Below are 15,718 nucleotides of genomic sequence, written 5' to 3'. Positions count from 1 at the left end.
AGATACGGTTTCCCTCCAAACCTTCCCTTATATCCCTGTGTCACTACAGCCATGTGAACACGTCTTCTCAGATCAGAAGAGATTTAGCAAGTCAAATGGATTTTTCCATTCTTAGTTACAAAGACAGAAAGAAAGAAAACCACGCCTGCCTTCATCATTGCAGAAGAGATCTGTAAACCAGCTCACAAACAAAGGCAAGGTCCCGTCAGGGCTGGCTACCCCGGCCAGGGCTCACTGTCCAAGCCTCCCTCTGCTTGCAGGCAACAACTGGCAGAAGAGGAATATCAGGGCTTTGCAATCTGCTCCAGCTGCCTGCAGGTCTCCACAGGGGGTATGAGACATTGCCCATGACACAAAGCCCTAGTTGTCCTGGCCTCCTCCCGTTCCTGCATCACCGCTGCTGTCGGAAGCGGAACCGGAGCTGGGTCAGTGCCCACGTGGCATTTCTCTGACACTAGAATGTGATCCTGGCTCAAAATAACCCAAACCGAACACCAAAATGGTGAACTTCCGCTGCACAAAAAAAATCCAGCTTCAGCAAGAACCTGGGAGAACCCTGCAAGCGTAAATCTTCAAACAGCGAGGGAGTGGCGATGGGTCCCTGCAGGTGTTATTCCCAGCGGCCGAGGCCCCAGCGGGATGATTTGCCCAACACCACCGAGACCACGGTGATCGCTGCAGTGTTGCTGGCATCTCTCTGTACGCTGTATAACTCACCAGATGTCCTGCCATGCTCCAGGAAGCCAGTCAGCGGTGCAGTAAGATCCTGGTAAGGGACATATCTCCCTACATCCAGGGTGCTGCTGGATCCCAAGGCACAGTCAGATGAGACTGCTCTAAGGCATCAGAGGAGACAAGCCTACGGACGAGCAACACAACCCATCCATTCATATGCACCCGCACAGCTCTCTGCAACAATCCTAACGCAGCATTATTGATGGAGCCTTGCACTCATATCCTCACTCCCAAGAAAACCTGCACCAGCAGTTAACAGACTCAAACCTCTTGAGCTTCTGACATGAAATCACCATTCTCCAGGATTCAACGTATTTGGACAGAAACTTCAGGCAGTACGGCCACAATCAGCTTCCCTGTATTGTCAGTGAAGCTGCACGCCAGACTGTTTGACTCAAAGGGAGAGGGCAAGAAGAAATCATCAGTTACACATTATTCTACTATTCTGTGGCTAAAAAAAAATTGTGAAGGACATGACTGTTTTGGGAAACCTTTGTCATTTCTCCCTTCATTACTGCTGTATGTCAGACCATAAAACTGGAAAATATTGTGACCTATTTCTCCTGGGAAATGAAAATAGGCTGTTGGAAAGGTTCCTCACATTCCTGCTACCCCACGGGGAAGAAAGAATTGCTGGTTAAAAGGATACACTTCACTACTCACCCTTGCGGGCTACTGCTACATAGGCGTACCAGCCCTAGGACACGGCAGGAGCCAGCGGTCTGCCGCGGCTAGCATATTCTCCGTAAGATGGCAGTTGAGTCAGATCATGGAAAACTACCGTGGATGCTTGCCAGGGCAGAAATGCAACTATGCAGTGCTGTGAACACGATATTGCAACACTTCTGGCTTAATGTCAGCCTCAGGCAGGCTGCAGCTGGCAGGTGGCATAAAATACAGACGGTGGATGTATGATGATCCAGCACAAAAACTCCTGCTGTTGTGCCCTGGCTTTGCTACAGCATATGCCAACGTGATACCCGAGGGGACGGCACACCATGACTCACCGCTACAGAAGTGACCTCAATAAGGAGACCAACCATAAATAGATGCAGATCCTATTTCCCCTCCCTCAGCCCCTAAATAATGCGAATCTCCTCAACCTCCACCAGCCTGAAAAGGAAAAAGCTGGTCTTGGAAAGTGGGGCACCACCAACTGTCGGCCTGCTTTGTTTGGTGGAGGGAGAAGGTGATCCATGGAAAGGAAATCACTGCTCAAAGCACACCAAAACCCCCAAAGGCAGAGCTGGCAACACAAGTACTGAAGTGACTCCCCAAAGTGCATCCTGTTAGTTCAGGGCACTCAGGGAAAAGGCAGCGCCAAAGCCAGTATCTGCCCCTTCCCATCAATAACCGAACCCACAGCGAGCGGAGGGATGGACCATAGCTCCCACTGGAGATGGCACCTTCTGCCAAAAACCAAAGTGCTCTGCAGTCCCCTCTCATTTGGATGGGGACCAGCTGGGCACCTCAGCTGAGGTGGACGTTTGCAGGAACAAATATCGCTGTTATCTCCTGGCCCAACCTCTGCACCAACAGCAGTAGCACTTGCGTAACCTGCACATCTTGAAGACCACCTCCATCGGCTCAGAGCTGACACGTGGCACTGAGGAGTCGCTACCAGGCAATGACAAGACAGTGATGACTTGTCAAGGTAAGAGCAATGATTACAAATCCTTTTCCTCCCTTTCCTCTGGTTTCCATTTCCAAGGAGTCAGCTCCCACGTGTCTGTACTGTGACTTATAGCTAAGCTGTGGTGGGGAAGGTGCAGCAAAAAGCAAGGACTTTGTCCTTTGAGAGCCACCTGGGCTTCTACCACAGATGCTTCTGCTGACATACCATGCGTCTTTGCAAAAATAAATCAACTTCGAGATGCACTCAGGAAGTCAGAGTTACAGAACAGCTTGTTTCCCACAGGCTTGGACAGCTGCTCAAAACGTTCATGGTCACAGGCTGACTGCAAAACCACTCCTCCTCTTTTCTCTTATTATTTTCATCAGCAAGTTAACCTTATACAGGCTGAAACAGCCTGCTGCAGCTTCCACTGAGAGCAACCCCTGGCAGCTAACGGCCCGCTTACACAGCAAAGCTGCTGCACAAACCCTGCAAAGCCACCCTGCCCAGAGAGCCTTTCCAAGGCTATCGTCCCTCCAGCGGCCTCCTAACCTCTGGGAACCTCCAGCCACTTGTTCCAAGGGTTTGATTCTTTCTATAGGGTGCTCCCAGGCACCACAGGTGATAGGTGAGAAGAGCAGCCGCCGCTTTTGGCCAGAAGGTCCGAGGCAGCAAGGTCCCAGCTCTGGTGGGGCCCCTCCAGCAGATTTACACGGCGCTGCAAGAAGGGTCTCTGTCCATGCTAGAAGTTACGGGACTCTCACCGGGGAGAAGGTTGTGGAAGTCAGCAGCAGTGGATTTTTAGATTTTACAATTGATAGGAAAAAAGACTAACATTTGATGTGAAAACACCCATACGCCAGGGGGGAAGACAGACATCAGCAAAACTATGAATGTGAAACCCATTGTTCCACAAATCATGGAATTAATGGAAATCTAAAGATTGATAACGCTGAACAGGACAGGAGGGGAACGACTCCTGTAGTATCCCACTTACACCCAGTCCTAAGCAAACTGTAACATCAACACAGCCATTCAGAAAAGGTTTCCACTCAAGACTTGAGGCCAGGCTACACTCTGGGTCCGTACAGCGCTACACGGAGCACCAGGACTCAGCGGGCAGCCAGGCTGCTGGACCTCACCCTAATGCACTTCAGGAGCCCAAGAGCAGGTTAAGCTCGTTATGGAGACCTAGCCCAGTTGTAATGAAGCAGGAGCCCTGGGACATGCTCCAAAACCAGCTGGCACAGCTCAGGCGATCGGCTCCCGCTCTCTGCAATACCCCTGCTGCTCTGACACAGGCTCTTGGTCCCATCATGCTGCTCTCAGCTGCAGTGGTGTGAAACTGCAGCTGTGCTCACATGGGGGGCTCTCAGCCTCATTCGGGCTATAGGAGTAACCAAGAAGAGAACAAGATCCCCTTCCTTAAAAAAAAAAAAATAATAGTTTCACCTACTATAAAAGAAAGAAGAGGCTCGGATTATTCTAGCGTTTGCAACAGGATGAGAAGGGATTTTGCATTGCTCAGGCAGCAGGCATTCTTCATCTCAGACCATGCAAATACTCAGAGTCAGGGCTCTGTTTCGTTGAAGGACATGAGGTTTTGATTGCGTAAACACAAAAGCAAAAAGTTTTCTCCAAGTCTGCAATGAAACTCAAAAAGTTCGTTTAAAGCTGCCAGCCTTGCGTGCAGGCTCACAGACGATGCTGGGAGGGAGAGTCACACATGGTATAAATCCAGATTATATGAAGGGATTGGTCTTTCCGTGATTAAACGCGCTGAACTTGGCCTCCTTTCCATAGAGGACCTTTTCATTCTTCAATAGGTGAACTAATGCCCATGGTTAATCCCCATACGCTACGTGTAAGGCCTGCCCTTATATATAATAATCAGTACCCCTGAACACTGTAAGGACACTTATGAAGTGCCCTTAATTTATAGCCCTTGCAGCAGAGCTCAGCTTTAGGCAGGCTCTCGCCGCCTGCCAGGAGCTCACTGTTTAGAAACGCTTTTTGCAACAACCTCTCCCAGCCTCACTAGAAACCTCATGTCTTCCCTCTCGGCACATCAAGACGCTGACGCGGGTATCTGCCAAGTGACCTCATTCAGGGAGGAGGAGGAGGAGGAAGAGAGGTTCTCAGCTATTGCTTACCACCGGCTCAATGGCAAAAATATCACTGGAGAAAAGCATAGAGTCTTCTCGCACCTTTGCCCTCTGGTTCTGGAAGGCACGGGAGAGAAGGGAAAGGCGTTCTTGGAGCGTGGGGTCCATTGCACGCTGCTTGAGAAAAGAATCCCTCTCATTCTCCTCCTGCTTCTGCAGCCTGAGACAGCCCCTGCAGCCATGGGGAGACACAAACCAAGCAGATCATTTAATAAACAACATATTTGCAGAGACTGTCGCGTAAGCGCAGGAGCAGCCACGCACTGGGGGAGGAACAGCAGGAGCAGCTCAGCAAGGGGCTGACCCCAAGCCACGGGGTCCCAAGCAGATCAGGTTATCACTTGTTCGCTGGCATGGCAGGTAGTTTTACGCCACACTCACGAGCTAAGAGGAGGTTTTTGAAAGCTAGCAGCCCTCAGGAGAGCCTCCTGGCTCAAAGCTACTGCCACGACTAATGGACAACCCACCAACACCCTCAGATGGCTTTTCCTCCCATAGAGGTGCTCTGGGGAGATGGATGAAGATGAAGGAGCACACACTGCAGTGCTTCGCTGGCAAGGGGAGAGCAGCTGGGATTCAGCTGCAGGTTACCAGCATCAGTCTTTTTTACCTTCCCTTTTGGACTGGCAGGGATAAGCAAACTAGATCTGCTCCACTGCCTACACTGCCATCCAGCAGAGGATCCCAGAGCATTTGAAAAGCCAACTCACGGACTTTCAGGCATTGCATCACTTCAGTGAAATTAATGGGTTTATATGCATGAAGACAGAGGCCCCGAGAGGTGAAGGGACTTTGCCTAGCATCACCCAATAACGAAGGCAGGACCAGCATCTCTGAATGCAAACCCTTACATCCAGCCTTGAACCACTGCAACATTTTTCTCTTTTTGGCCTTCTCCACAGAGCTTTGACACAGGTCACCTCTCCCTCACTCGGTAGTTGTAGCAGCAATCATTCTAGTGTTTAAAGCTCGCAACCGAGAGGTGAGAAGGGAGCACTGCTGCAGAGCACTTGCTTCCCAGCTGGCACGTGGATGTGCCCCCTTCACGCTCCAGTCCCCTGGCCACCAAGGACCAGAAGGTGACTACTCGAGGGGGATGAGGGGAAGGCTCCATACACAGCACATCAGGGCAACGTGGTATAAACAGGACCGCAATCACCACCCAGCTAAATTCCAATGCATTTAGAAAGGAAACACAGCCATGGACATTACTAGCAGCACGCAGACAGAGCCTCGGGCAAATGCTGTCACCAGTGCCAAAAATACTTTCTTTGGCTTGCTCCCTGTGGAGTGTCATGAGAAATGTTTTTCCACGGCTGACCTACAGCGCTGTGCATGAGGGGGGCTTCCAGGCACCGAGATGAGCAACCCTCAACTAAGCCTTCATCAACAGACAATAATTCCATTGTTGAATCCCAGAAAGTCCTGCAGGAGGGAGACAGAGCAAACCCCTGGGTAGACCTTGTGATGATCCAGGTCTTTTGGGGTGACAGCCAAGCGCAGGGTGCTGAACTGCCTCCTCCCATTGGAAAGGTCCTCTCTGCTCTGACATCTCAAAAGCTTCTGCTACAGCAGCACAGAGGCCTCGGAGCTATGACCACCCCTAAGACTGCAAGTAAGGAAGAACAAAGCACTCTGCTCAGAGTACAGAACACGAGCTGGCATAAGATCAAGTGCCATTGGAAAAAAATTGGGTTGAAGTTAACTGTGGGGAAACCTGGTTGCTTCTGAGGGGAGAGAGGATCACTCAGGGTCCCATCTGAGATAGGCAGGTGGGAAGAGATGCTAAAAGAATGGCGCAGGGACGTACTAAGAGAAGGTCATGAGACTTTTTCTGTTAACACACTGATCTTGCACAGAAGTCACACACTGCGCAATTAAAAACAGAGAAGAGTGGAAAACTAGTTTTGGCCTTCAAGGCATTTCTGACCTAATTACACTGAACTTTATTTGCTCAGAAGCCCTCAAAAAGTTCTCCAGCTGAAGGCATTTTCCTGACCAGCTCTGGGTTCAGACTAACTCCTATACACCTACAGCCATTCAGCTCTGAGAAGGCACACAAGGACTCCCTAAATCACCCCAGCTTTTAAGTGTCTTTTCCAGTGCATCCCCTTGGGCTAGAAGTGTTTCCCTGCTGCCCCAAACGGAATTTCAAAGCTTCAGAGACACCCTGTGGAGAGCCTGCCCCACCTCTCAGCACCACGAAGACACAGGTGCTGACGCCCAAAGGCACTTCCAAGTCCTGTGCTGCCCTGCCTTCCCCGCAGAACCCTCCACCTCCGAACTCTCCGAGCCCCGGAGAAGGGGCAGGGATACCTCGCTGTGCTGGAAGCCGGGACAGCGCAAGGCAATTCAGCATCCTACAGCCGGATGGCCTCAACGTTCGGGGCCAGCAAAGCACCCTGCCCTGCGCACTACTGGACAAGAAGGCTGAAGAAGGTTGCCATCTTATCAAAGCTGGAGGGGAAGAAACTGCAGTGAGTATCACAGCAGGTACGCTGCCTGCAGCTGTTAGGTGCTACCGCTCAACGCAGTCCCAGGTAAGGAGTGCCGACACCTTCCTCAGCCTCACAGACCCTCTGCGAGCCCAGGGACCTGGCCTCACTGACTTAGGGCTCCCACAGATGGGAATTTGCTCTCCGAGGAAATGCAACCTTTCCTCCCCAAAACATGAGCTGGAACATGGATGGAACCGGAATGGGAAGCACTGAGCTCCATTACCCTGAAGCCCAGGGGGGGACACCCTGGTGTCGTGGATGGTTTACTTGTCCTACGCCATTCAAAAAAGCACCAACATCCCTCTGAGGCCGTACGTTAGTTTTACCCTTGGGCAGCCTGTCTTACTGAAATGAATCTTCCCAACGAACCTCAGGTTCTCCTGATCCTCCCCTTCTTGACTAACAAAAGCCTTCCACTGGAGTGGGCTATGACTTTACTCCGATTGTGGATGACCACGGATCTGTGGTTTGACAGCGTGATGTAGGTCTTTCCAGCTGTCAAGGAGTTCCTGTCTAGCCTGATGTTGACATCTTCAGCGGCTCCATGAAGGCTTGTGTGAATATCTTCACCTGGAACAAAGCAAAAGCGAGACTTTGCTCATCGCCCTTGCTGATGGGAGTACAAGGAACAGAGGAAGCCACAGGGAACAGAAGTGTCACAGCCTTTAGCTGTATTAGCAGTTCCACAGATCAATACCTTTATCACAGCCTGATAGCTGCATGTGTACAGCACGAGGATGTCCTGGACACCACCTTAAGCACCTTATTTCTGGGTGGGCTTGTGAAGATTTATCCCCAAGGTGACCCTGTCTACAGGGGGACTTTTTCAGATGTGCCCAGGTGGCCTTTGGGTTGCCATCCCACTCGGGTCCCAGGGAATTCTGCATCTGAGTCGTTCAGGTGACTCTCAGGAGTCCCACCTCGGTCACGGCTCGCCCAGAGTCTCCTGCAAGCACGCCACCGGGGTTGTGTCTCTCCTGATCCCTTGTTGCCAACAAGCCAAGGTGCCTGGGGCATGTAGGCAGAAGAGGGAGGCAAGCAAAGTGACAGCCCACGGCAGGATGGGATGCAGATGAGAACTTCACTGTGTTGGAGCAGCAGCACCCTCACTTGCTGTGTGTCTGTGCAGACAGGTCGGAACGAGACTGGTGGGGCACGGCCCACGCCAACCTGCCCATCACAGCCCTGCAAGCCCATTTCTTCTGCCTGGAGCCTGTCGGTGCCTGTGCCTGAGCGTGCAAGTCTGCACCGAGTATTCCCAAGCTGTTCCACAACCCGAGCGAGCACGCCTTTGCTTTCCACCTCAGACCAAAGAGGAGAGAGCCCCTGGCTGCACACAGCAGCCGATTAACGCCTGGAGTCTTGCTGGAGCACCCGCCAGCACTTCACCCTCCAGAAGAGACCCCCACCAAAGCGTCCCTCACTGCCAGAGCTTCCAAACCTTCATTCTTCCCAACCAAGCAACTCCTGGGAGTCAACCATCTCAAACTTGAGCACCGAGCCTACTCTGCCTGTTGCAGGTGAGGGTTTCCAGGTGAGAAGCAAACCACAAACACGAGACATTCTCCGTCGAAATGGCACTTCTGTGGAGCGTGTTTAAAGCCTCAGAGCCAGCCCCAGCTGAGAAGGGCAGCGACCCGGCCATCCCTGGAGAGCATCCCCCTGCCGAGGCAGAGCCTTCTCCTCGCTGCACGGGTTACAGCAAGGCAGCCAGGGGATGGACCTGCCTTTCCAAGGCGGCCACACAACAGCATGGGGGAGAGCTGGCGGTGTCCTACACGGACTCCTTAAACCCTAAGCCGGACACAATGCGGCGAATCACAGCCGTGCCAGGAGAAAGAGAGCCCCTCTCTTGGAGGGAGGTTGGGAAGGAATCACCCTTTAAACAGATCTCTGCAGCCATTCCTTCGCCTCCACACATGGAGAGTTCGGCCTTCATGCCTGTATAACCTCAACTTCTCTGCTCTTAAGGGAGCCCAGGAGGAGTGGGAGGGATTCGTGGCCAGAGATGAGTTATGTTGCGAGAGAAACAGCGACGTCTCCAATGACTGGACAGCCTGCTTTCTGGAACGGACAACTTAGCGTAGAAAAATAACTGAGGTTCAGAAGCGTTACAGAGGCAGGTGTGCTTTATAAGCACTGCCTCCCCCCTCCGCTGAATCCTCAGCGTACGTTGGCAAGCAGAGGAAGCAGGACCCAAGAAATGGGAGACATGCACAGTGCTTTGAGCATGTACAACTCGGGTTCATGGAAACATGACATGAAAAATGCTCTACGAGACAACAAAGTACTGCAAAATGAACTCCACGAAAACTATCATGATCTCGCTGTCTAAACCCATGGCCAGGTGGGTCTTGAAATAATGGGTATAGTTCTGATCTTAAAAACCAACCTGAAGCCTTTGAAATTTAATCGTTCTTTCTGCCCTTCTCCGAAGTACAGAGCAGCTTCTATACGAAGACTGAACAGGATTCCTCAACCTAGAAACCACACAGGAGATAGGTAGGTTTGTAGAAGTATGAATGGCCTGGGAAAAAGTGAACGAGGAAAAAGTTGTCACAATTTGTTGTAAAACAGGAACCTGAGGGCCTGAAATGGTATTAGTCAAAATTAGAGAAAAGTAGTACTAGTACTTTTCCAAGGAATATTCCTTCCTTTGGAACGTACTGCCATAGGTGCCTACAGGCGCTCATCGCTATAAATCCACAAAGCAACTGGACAAAGGCTTGGAAGGTAAAACCATCAGAAGCGATTAAACAAAGACGTGAATAAAGCCTCCAGCACAGAAAAATGCTGCCTCCAAGGCCCACGAGGGAGAAAGCATATGCACTGCCTGCTTCTACACGCTTTGCTAAGCATCCCCTACCGCTGCTCTCCTGGAGAGCACTTACACTCCCGGCTGCAGGCACCGAGGACGCTTCTGAAGGCTGGAGGGCTTTGCCGGAGCACCTTCTACCACAGAGAGAAGGATCTGGCATCGTGCTGACTGTGTAAACCCACAAACCTCCCGGTACAGACGAGAGCGTGCAGACGCCAGCGAGTCAGGAGGGAGCAGCAGGTCTTTCTGCCAGGCAGATAAACCGACACAGCAGAGCTGTCAGGGTTGGCCCAGGGCAGCTGCAGGCTTCATGGCCTGGGTGCCAAATTAGATGTGACATTTATTTAAGACTCTTGATGGTTTAATATATAAGTCTGGAGGAAAAGAAAAAAACAACAACAAAACAATCTCTGTACTGTACCAGCAATGTAGCCCTAGGTATTTCACCTGATGGGGTAATGTCCGTGGGTCTGTGCTTTGGGATGCTTTGCTGCCATGAAAGCACATTTACTGAATCCAGACGTACCTGCCCTATCGTTACTTACACAACACGATGATCTTATTACAGGCTGTCAGCTCTCTCATTCTTACATGCTTTTGACGTATTTCCCAGAGACAGCAGGACACAGCTCACTCTGCAACCTGAACAAAGCAACACCTGAACTTGAAATTAAAAGAGAGGCTTCTTACACAGCAGTAGAGCAGGTGCTTTGGGCTGTGCACTCCTGAGCGATGCTCTCTGAGACAGCGGGAACACCACCGTGTTTTATTCCAGCATCCATCTGCATGGCTATGGCCACCGGTATCTCAGCACATCATGGTAACTTTTAACTATCTGAAAGTAAGAAACCCAGCACTGGGTCATCCTCTGGGGGGCCTGTTGTGCAGGAGGAGAGGGAATTTACAGAAGAGCTAAAATATCTTTCCGAATATTAAGCAAACCCTTGAACAAGATTTCAAAACAAATTTCAGGTTTTATGAAGAATGCGTTCCCAGCATTCAACAGCCAGTACGTTCCTCCATCGATTACTGCTCTAAATATTAGGAAGCTGGTAGCCAGATGGATTAGACTGAAGAGAAACAAAACAGCACTCTGCTGCCTTTCGTCCTCACCGTAATATTCTCCCTCTATCCCTGTAACTCCCTCCTCGCTGAATTTGGATTTTAAACCTTTTTAGGAGTGCATGACAGTCAGGTTCAGAATATTTGGGTAACAGGGAAAGCAAGTTTAAGTTAATTTGCCCAGTTTGTCAGAAAACTATGCCTGGCTCTCACCTCTTCTAAAAGAGACAGGTCCTGCTGCTTTTTCACTGAAAATACAAGCAAGCAACGAAAGCCGAGCTCTTCACTCAGAAGTGTCATTGTACCTCCACATCGACCCTTTGAGCAGTTCTTTTGCTCCTGCTACTATCACGATACCCAACTGCCTCACCATCACCAGCATATTCTGGTTTTTCAAACAGCATGCAAAGGTCTGCTGGTACCACTTCACCACCGGAGAAGGGAGTCACTTCACCAGGCTAACGATCTCTGGAAAGCGAGAGGAGTCCCCTGCGGCTGGATCCAGCCCTCCCCACCATATGCTTTTGGCTGCACCTCCCACAGAGCTACCTCGGTCAGAGTCAGGAGCGCTGCTCTGAGCTGTTTTGCTGTCAGGAAGCTAATGGCATCACCTACAAAGTGTGCTGGGTCTCTGACAAAGGCCACCTGTCAGTCCCCACGCTCGTATTTCCAGCACTAGAGCAAAACACAGGGCAGCGACAGTCATTTTTAAGTGCTTCTCTGAGGCAGTGCTCATGAGCTACCTTCAGACATCATTAAAACCATCGTGCTAGTTACTCCAGCCCTAGGAGCAGCTTGTTTATAAACCTCACCATTAAATAACTGCTGCCAGCACAGGGGTTTCTACAGGACCATTGCCCAGGCTACAACAAAGCTCAGGGCACCCTAATCATCACTGCTGCCACAGCTGATGCTGTCAACAGCTAAAGCCCCCAGCAAAGCCCCCTCTGAGCCCATGCAGCCCATCGCAAGGAAAGGATCTGCTACCCCAGAGCACTGCAAGCCACCGTGAGACAACAGATGGGCAGGAAAAGGGAGATGGAGAGCAATGACCAGCCACAGCGTCTACGGGACAGGTCGCAGGCTCTTCAGACGGCTCTCCTGCACTTAGGAGTCACCTTGCTTTCCACCAGGCTCCTTGTTGTGCATCCTCCTGTAATGGAGCACCCAAAGGATTCCCCATTACCTCCTCCGCACTGTGCTTAGGAAGGGCTGTTGGCTTTCTTACGGGATGAAATACTCCAGCGCAGGAATATCTGGGAGCCAGCACAGAGCCTTTGTGCTGCCTAGCGTGAAGGAGCCTCGCAGAATGGACTGAAAGGACAACGAAACTGTTGGATAACACAAGACAGCGCTGCCGCATATCCAGGATGCCGTGGGCTATATATAATCATTATTGGTACTACAGCCATGATACGCTGGGGTTGCTGATCACTGAAACACTGCTTTTGGCCCACGGGGAAAGACAGGGCAGGAACCTTCATCCTGATTGCCTGGCAAAGACATGCTTAATACGCCACTTCATATATCAATCACCCTTCAAGCTACTCTTCTGCTTCTCAGCAGACGTTGATTGATCCACCAGGAAAGGAGACTAATGAATGGTCAGTTCTGCCCCAAAACGCATCCAGGGTTCATGGCACCTAAGAACATACTAGTGATTTCCATTGATGATAGAAGAGACAAGCTGCACTCCAGGATGCCCTGCAAAGAGATGAAAACTACATTCTCCAGATATCCTTCACAGGCTAAGAATGGGATAGGCGGCGTCACATGGAAGTCTGCTTCTGGGGATGAACAAAACAGCCAAAACCGAGACTTTTGGCAAGTCCTGAGCCTCCTCTGCTCTGGCTGGAGTCAGTACAAACCGCAAGGGCTCAGCAATCTGAGTGATCTCAGGAACGTGAAATGCAACACAGCAAGGGCTGAACTTCAGCTAAACCCTGCTGCCTATCCACATCCATCCGTGGGTTTGCAGAGAGAAAAGACAAAGGCTTGATCTAGAGGCTAAGCCAATAGGATTTTCATTTTGTTTTCAAACAAGTTCCTGGAAGCTACTGATGGCAGTGCCAGCCTGGCAAGATGACAGGACCTTCGGTAGAAAGGGGGTTCTTAAAGGAAAGAGAAGAGAGGCATGCAGAGGTGGTTGTCTTCTCCAAAGTCTACACAAAACCACAGACTAATATCACAGCAAGGTAGTGTTTTACTCTTGCGAGTAGCTGAGATGCCCACAGGTGTTCAGCCTCAAACATCAATAAACACGTAGGGCTGGGATTTAATGAGCTTCCTGCGTGTGTACAGTGGCCACTAACACACCGCCAAGCCCTTGCAGAGGTGGCCTCATTTACCAACGTAAGCTGATTCAGCTAAGCCCAGCATCAATTTCAGCTGAAGAAAGGGATTCAGCACCCCAACACACCGACATTCCCGGCTGGGAACCCCATGCTGATCTGTGCAGGAGCTGAGCAGTCAGCAACGCCCCTGACAATTCCCCTCGGCCCATTTGCAACGCGATGCAGCCCCTACCACAGTTTCCCACCGCGGCCGAGATGCACAGGCTGTGCTTGCCCTGCTGCCAGCCGAGCACACCCGGTTCTGTAGTTACCGTCATCTTCACCAAACCCAAATGGCTCTAACACACCACACCAAACTCTCTGTCGTGCCACAGGTGACTGAAGAGCTCCACATCAGCTCCCTAGTTAATCGTGTTTCATATGCCTTGATTTTTCCTGTGATCTCATGCCTCATTTTCCCCCATTTGTGATGAAACCTCGGTGCTTTCTCAAGCTGGCGGTTATCACTCACAGCTCCAGAGGCTGCTGCAGCACAGAGAAGCTGCCTGTGGTTAGACCGAGAAGGGCAGAGGCACCTCAGGGCAGTGGCTCAGGCCGTCCTGCGTAGGGCAGAAGACCCAGATCCTCTTCTGACATCCCCTGCCACCCTGAGCATTGCTGCCGCACTAAATACAGTGATCCCCAGCCAGTTCTTCCAGATCTACCCAAGAAATTCTTTTGTTATTATTTTTTATGCTTACGTTGCCCTAAGGAGATCTTGTCTATCCTGCAAGTGTTGGTGCTGGCTTAGAGGAAGGGGAAGATCTGAGGCCAGCTCATCACGCTTACTGACCAACCCAAACCACACATCCCAGTAGCTCTCTGGTGCTCAGTACCAAACCCCCCTGCAGCAGCCCCCCGCGTGCGGGCAGCCTAAGCAGCAGCTGCTGGCCAGCCTTCGGGACTGGGGGGCTGGCGGGAGCCTGCCAGGGAGGAGACGGCTCCGGCAGGGCTTGCTTCTCCACGCTGCAGGCTGGAATCACCACCCCTGACGCGTTTGACAAACACACAGATGTGGTGCTTCGGGACACAGTTTAGTGGTGGGCTTGGCAATCCGGGGTTAAGTTGGACTTGGTCATCTTCAAGGTCTTTTCCAACCTCCATCATTCTATGATTCTACGAGGCTGCTGGCATTTGCCCCACGCCTAGCAAGCAGCAATGGGGAGGAAACGGTGCTGGGGACCCCCTGCTTCCAGGGCCAGGCAGCAAAGCTCAGCGGCGGGGGAACAAGGCAGCCAGACCCCTCCCTGACCCAGGGCAAGGCAAGCTCTGCTCCACATCCAGCTCCCAGCGTGCTGCACTGAAGAAGTCTGTTTAGCTGCTCTCTCCTGCCATATAGGAATAACCTGAATCTGGCACAGAGCAAGTTTTGCTGCCCAGGGCTCAGGAGGGGAGACATGACTTCACCCACTTCCTACGGGGACAGGAACTGAGCCAGCGCAGGAAAACTCACTCTGATTAACAACCACGGAGCCAGAATCAGACCCTGCTCGCACTTTCTACCTGCCCTTGAAGTAAGCAATTGAGGAGCCGAGGCTGAACTCCCCCATCTGTGCCCTGGGCGTGCAGAACCACAAAGGATGCTCTGAGCCTGGGTCTGCCATCCACAGCAAACAAGCCAAGATTTGCTTTAGCACAGCTCCTGCTCAGCAGCTGTCAGCCCTCCTGCAAGCTGTGTGGGAAGTTGAGGGAAAACAGGGTATTCATCTGCCAAACACCTAGACGGTTCCTCAGCAGGCTTTTAGCACAAGGCTGGAGGCTTCCAGCAGGACTAAAACCACCGAGAACTACTCCTGAGCCACACACGTTACCTCTCTTCTGGGGAAACCGCTTTTTGGGGCTCTGAACCAAGGGGAGACAGAAGAGTAATGGAATAGGCAGTTCTGCTTGAGGGCTGCCTCCTCTTGGGTGTGCTGTCTCCTAAAATACTCCTATGGGTATGGGTTCTGATCCTCCCCTCAAAGAGGGTGAGATCCTGCCCCAGGCTTTTGCTTCTGCATTAGACTCACAGAGCTACTGAAAGAGAGCCATCCGCATCACTACTTTTATTACTGACAGCAATAAAAGCATCTCAATACATAGCGTCCGTCGGCCACGCACAAGCTCTGTGGTGCTTTGCTAATTACTGAAGTTTTCTGTGCTGACAAAGAGATGCCAAGGGATGCAGCAACCGATGGGGAAAAACTGCACAGAGGAATTTCAATACCGCACCACAGATCCCCTGGGCTAGAAGCGTGTTGTAGCGCCTTGCCACAAGGGCCAGTGGGCACTGGAGGCACCCACATACAGGCACAGGATCTGGTCCTACACCTTGAAGACCACCCATCATACTATACTAGTACTCGCTGGAGACAGGAGCCTAATGTGAGTCAGCATTTAGGGAGCTCTGAGTAGAGAAGCAATTCTCCTTCCACAACTCCAAGCATCTCGCCGGCACCTCCTGTCTCTGGCAGCCTTCTTCACCTGCATGGAGCACCTGCCGTAGACGTTAT

The 15,718-nt window shown here is 51.4% G+C and overlaps 1 pseudogene; it reads right to left on the bottom strand.

The window, feature by feature from the left end:
• Positions 1-15,718, bottom strand: part of LOC130153738 (hydrocephalus-inducing protein homolog) — a 66,659-nt pseudogene that overhangs the window by 26,701 nt on the left and 24,240 nt on the right.

This window comes from Falco biarmicus, chromosome 8 (genome assembly GCF_023638135.1).
Source record: "Falco biarmicus isolate bFalBia1 chromosome 8, bFalBia1.pri, whole genome shotgun sequence".
NCBI classification, from domain to species: Eukaryota; Metazoa; Chordata; class Aves; order Falconiformes; family Falconidae; genus Falco; species Falco biarmicus.
The sequence above is the reverse complement of the archived record's forward strand: the minus strand, read 5'-3'. Positions and strand labels throughout refer to the sequence as shown.